The sequence below is a fragment of the Sphaeroforma arctica genome (genome assembly GCF_001186125.1).
Source record: "Sphaeroforma arctica JP610 unplaced genomic scaffold supercont1.167, whole genome shotgun sequence".
In the NCBI taxonomy this organism is placed as follows: domain Eukaryota; class Ichthyosporea; order Ichthyophonida; genus Sphaeroforma; species Sphaeroforma arctica.
In genome coordinates, this window is record NW_014040391.1 from 114,326 (window position 1) to 119,712 (window position 5,387).

Genomic DNA, 5,387 nt, shown 5'->3' on the forward strand with positions numbered 1-5,387 from the left:
CTACCGCTAATATTTCTGATGACTCTAATATCAGAAATATTCCAATCCTAATTCCAAAACTCAATATTTGATTATTCTGGGTTTTGGGATTTGTATTGGCTTTTTGATAGTCTGGTCCATAGATGCTACAGTTCCCCAACGTTGTGCTTCTTAGCCTGCGTAGGAGTAGAAAGTGACATCTTACAGTACTAGATTATCTAGAGGTTGCTGTTTGTATACAGGGAAAAACTTGTCCCTTAGGGGGCATAAAATGAAAAACCTGCTACCATTATCTATTACATATTACCGATTAATTAATTTATACTATAGCAGGAGTTCTCTACCACGCTCATCGGAGTTAGTCTTGACCGGTGCTCTCGGTTGATCTCAACTTGGCTTAGGAAAACGCATCTCAACGGTGGCTCTACAGCCGAGTCTGGTCTTTGCCCCTCTGGTGTGTAGGGGGAGCATGCTTCTAGGCGAGAAAAGTGTGAGTGTCCTGTGGTATCAGTGAGACTTGCTTAGGTCCCCCGCTTCGTGCGCTGTCTGTGGCTCGCTGATCTTTCATCAGTGTTCGTTGTCGCTGGCTTCATTGGCCTGGACTGCCTTCCTTTACGTCTCCGGCGTTGACGGTATGCTGTATTGACATCAGCATCTGCGATGTCTGATTCATGCGTCCATGTACGCTCACCATCTAATGCAGTAGGTACTCCCGGGATCCATCACCTCGGATGGATGGCCTGTCGTCGACTATCGAGGAGAACTGAGTCTCCTCGTTTGGTTGTACGTGATTATTGGAAGTGAATGCTTCCGGAGCACTGGCCCTTTTTACGAGACCAAGTAGCGCATCACTGATCGAGTCAGGATATTCGGGGGGTTTTAGTCCCATTAAGGTGACAGACAAAATACACGTTGCCCTCCCTGCATACTATTTTGTATGGTCGGCCATTTGGTGCTGTTAACCTGTTCATTTCACCTTGATAGCGGACCATCACAAGGTCCCCTTCTTTACATACTTCTGTTGATATTTTCGATCTTATGCTGCTCACATCTTCTCTTGATACTGTGCAACGTTGCTATCTAGTTGTGGCCTAATGGCTACTTCTAGATTTTGCAGTCGCTCTTTCCACGATACTGTTGTACTGGGTGCGGTCACTGGCTCATTGTAGTCCGTGAGTTAATTTTGTCTGCGACCAAAGTACACATTAAAGCGCGGTGACTTGTGTCTTCGGGATGTACGCAGATTATGGCCCATCTGTACGAATGGAAGTCGTGAACATCAGTTACCTGGATTCTGTTCAACGAATTTCCGTAACAGTGGCATGAGATCTCTATGTGATCGTTCGTTCGCGCCTATGACTTTAGGTTGATACGGCCGAGAGACTAGGTGTTGCATTGGCGCTTGTTCAACAACTTTTGCGAGTATGTTGTTAACATATTCAGTGCCTTGGTCCGTTTGTATGATTTGTCGAAACCCATGGTCACACATAATTGGTACCAGTGTGCGTGCTATGGAAGCCGCTGATTTGTCCATCATTGGACGCAACATGATGTACGATGAATATAGATCAAATCATACTAACACATATGGGTGTCCTCTATTGGAATCCAATAGTGGCCCTATGGTGTCCACTTGGACTCTGTCGCTTGGATATGCGGCTGTAATTGATTGTAAGGGGTGAAATCCCTTTTTGTGTATTTTATTTTTGAGACATGGGTATACATCCCATCAATGGACATGTGTACATGTTGCTGGATATCAGCCCAATCATGTCCATCTGCTTGCAACTTGTGTACTGTTTCCTCAGGAGTGTAGTGTCCCAAGTTGTGGTATTGCTCGATGATATTGACACGTGTCTCATATTCTGTTGCCTGTGGTGCGTCTCCAGAGTGAACTGGTTTTGACGCTGCAACGTATATAGCAGGTTGTTCCCGCGAGGAGTCAAAGTATGGAGACTTAGCTCCTATCTTTGCGACTAATGTGACACCCCATGGGGTCTTGCCACAAGCCTTCTTGCCCTCTTTGAGGAACGTATTGTTTGTGTTTTCCACTAGCATCGGGTCTTCTTCTAATAAAGACAAGAGCTTTGGAAACCACGAGGCATTGGGGTAGTATGGAACACATATCGTGATGCTGGTTGCCTCTTCAATAAATTTGTCAAGGACATCAGGTATGAGTTCCCATGGTGGATTCGCCCATACATTCACTTCGTGCGCCCCATTTTGTTGTAGCGCATTATGTTCTTTGGTGTAGTATTTATCTGTGTGCGCATTGTGTGCCGATGCAAACATATCTACTGTGAACTTCCCAAACCTTCGTTCCGCTTCTTGATCGACTCTGGTATGTAACATCCAGTCTATAGCCGACATGATTATGGGCATGTTTGTTTCCAAGGTGGTGTACTCTTGGCTATTATGTGTTGCCTCATTCGCCTGTTGTATTTGGCTATTATGTGTTGCCTCATTCGCCTGTTTTAATACTTTTGACTCTTTAGTGCTAAAAGTATCTTCATGTAGACGTGACAACATGTCTGCCATCTGGTTGTGCTTGCCTGGGACATGTATGATGGAGAAGTGGTGGTGGAACGTTTTCGCTATCCATTTGGCTAGCATTGGGTGTAGCGTCTGTTGAATGTTCATTTGCGTGAGCCTTTGTGATCTGTCCACAGTGTTATGTCCCCCCCCTTTAATGTATTCAGATAAATGTTCCAGGCTGTATACCAGTACTAGTAGCTCTTTGGTGTTTGTGCTATAGCGTTGTTGTGCTGGATTCAAGCCTTTTGAGAATTTGAGTATGTCTCTTCTAACTCCATCGATGACTTGAAATAAACATCCTCCTATGCCATAGTCACTAGAATCGTTCATAATTTGAAACGGTACCCCGTCAACAGGGTATACTAGCGTCGCTGAACAGGCGATGGCTTGCTTTGAGTTCTTCCCACTTCTTGATTAGTTCCGGTGTCCAAAACATGGATATGTTCTGGTTCATTTTTCCTTTCATTAGGTTCCGAAAGTGTTTTGTTGTGTGAACAAAGTTGGGGACATGATCTCGCATGTAATTTGCTAGTCCCACTGCTTTGTGCAGATCTCTTTTTGTTCTGGGTAGTGGCCAATCCATCATTCTTTTCTGTTTCTCAGGATCTGCTTTGAGTCCCCGTGTGGTGACTTTCACCCCAAGAATGTTGACCACTTTGACCGCAAAGGCACACTTGTTGTGATTGATTCGGAAGTTTGCGCTATTCAGTCGCTTGGTTACTTCACGAACTGTTTTGCGGTGTTCTTCTTCTGTAAGACTCACAATGACTATGTCATCTACATACACTTGCACTCCTTTGATATCTATGAGCAGATTCGTCATGACTCTCTGGAATTGTGCTGTGAGTGAGTGTAGTCCAAACGGCGCGGACTTGAATGAGTATTGCGCTCCTCTCCACGAGAATGTGAAGAAGTGTTGGCTTGCTTCGTCTACTAGGAAGTGGTTTAATTCTCCTGTAAGATCTAGCTTTGAAAAGAACTGTGCCCCTTGTAGGTTGTGTAACACTTCCTTTATTTTTGGTAACACAAACTTGTCCTGTTCATATTGGTAAATGATCTCATGTAAGTCTTGACATATACTGACTTTCTTGAGTAGACCTATTTGGTCATGTTCACCTGTTGGTAACAAAGGTAGGTTCACCGTTGTGGGCTTGTCGCGTTTGTATACGTGGCCATCTTTTAGCCATAGTTGTACATTCTCATCAGTTTGCGGAATGTATTTGTGCGGAATAAAGTTGACTTTAGCGTGCCTCATTTGTCTGACGTTGATTTTGTTTGCAGGTACTGTGACTGTGGAGCCTGGTAAGTTGCAATGAACATCAGGAGGTATATTCGCGTTGGTGTTCTGGAGGTCTGTAAGTGACTCTCTGAAACCTTCTTGTTCATGCTCTTTCATGTGGTGTGAGGAGCGATTCCCATTTTGCTTCTGTTGGTATAAGTGGATTGATTAATCCTGCTATTTATATACCCATGTATGGTAGAATGTCCATACGTAGAAGTATTGTTGTCTTTTTGTCTGGTAAGTCCAATACTTCAAAACACTGAGACGTCTTTCTACCTCCATAGTTAATGTCACAAACTTCTGTTGATCCAGTGCGTTGTATTCGCGCATCTGTTTGTGCTAGTTGTATATACCCCGGTTGCGCTCGAACCAAAAAATATAGTTCTGAAACTATACTCTTGTCTATGCATGAGCGTTGTGCCCTTGAGTCTACTAGTGCATTGTATGTATTGCCATTGATTTGTATATCAATGTGTAAACGTTGGTCTCGTGGTGCGGGAAGTGAAGATAAAGGTTGATAGTTTATATCATTTGCATTTATTAACAACGTTTCTTCATCTGTGAATACATTGAGTCTGTCAGCCAGGTCTATCATGCTCGCTTCCGCCCACCAGTGTTTTTAGTGCTTCTATCTGTACATCTTTCTTGGCTCGCTGCTCAGCCTTCTTGGCTTGAACTACTTTCTTATCGGAACATTCACTGTACCGATGTGGTGATGGCATTACCAGACAGTAGGGGCATGCACGTTCTTCACGTGCTCCTTTTCTGTGTCTGCCCCCCCCCTGCTTGTTCTGGTTGTGTGCACCATTGTCTGTCTTGTGACGTTTGTTGGCGTTCGTGGACTATCCTCAACCTACGAGTTCGTCTGTGCGATGTTGCGCTTATTTGCAGCTCGCGCCTGATCTCTCAACATACGCTCTCCTTGTGTCACAGACGCCGTTCTTATGTGTGTCTCAGTCATAGTATGAAACTTGGTATGTTCTATGTCAGACAGGCGTCCTTCACTTCCATCAGGTTGCTTGTCTCCTTTGATTAGGAGATCCTCTACTGATTGTAGTCCATAGTGCTTAAGTGCTAGATACATTTGTACTTTGAGGATTTGGAAGTGTATGGGTTTCTTGTCTGAGTTGCGGTAACGCTCCTCTAACATCGTCATTGTGTGCACACGCTCTGTGCGCACTTCGACGTTCATCTTCTTATTCTGCATGTCATTGAGAAACTTCTCCAATAGATAGTCTACTGGGTGTGATCTGAGTCGATCAATAATGATTCTATTGAACTGCTCAGGATCAGTGAAGTGCCTAGTCGTTTGTGTCTCAGAGTCTCTTATGCTATTGAGTACTGCTTTGGTTTTCTCCGTTGCATCAGTGGAATCTAATAGTCTTCTCACTAGTGCTTTTGACGTGGCTAAGAATAGATTATGTAGACATTGTGTAGTGAACTCTATGATATCTTCGCAATATTCCAATTTAAAGAAACCATCCTTAGGCATTTTGGGAAATTCTGAAGTCTTGAGTAATTTCTTAAGATATGGTTCGTTCATCTGATCGCCTAGAGGTGAACGTATGAGCTCTAGCTCACTAATGTACAG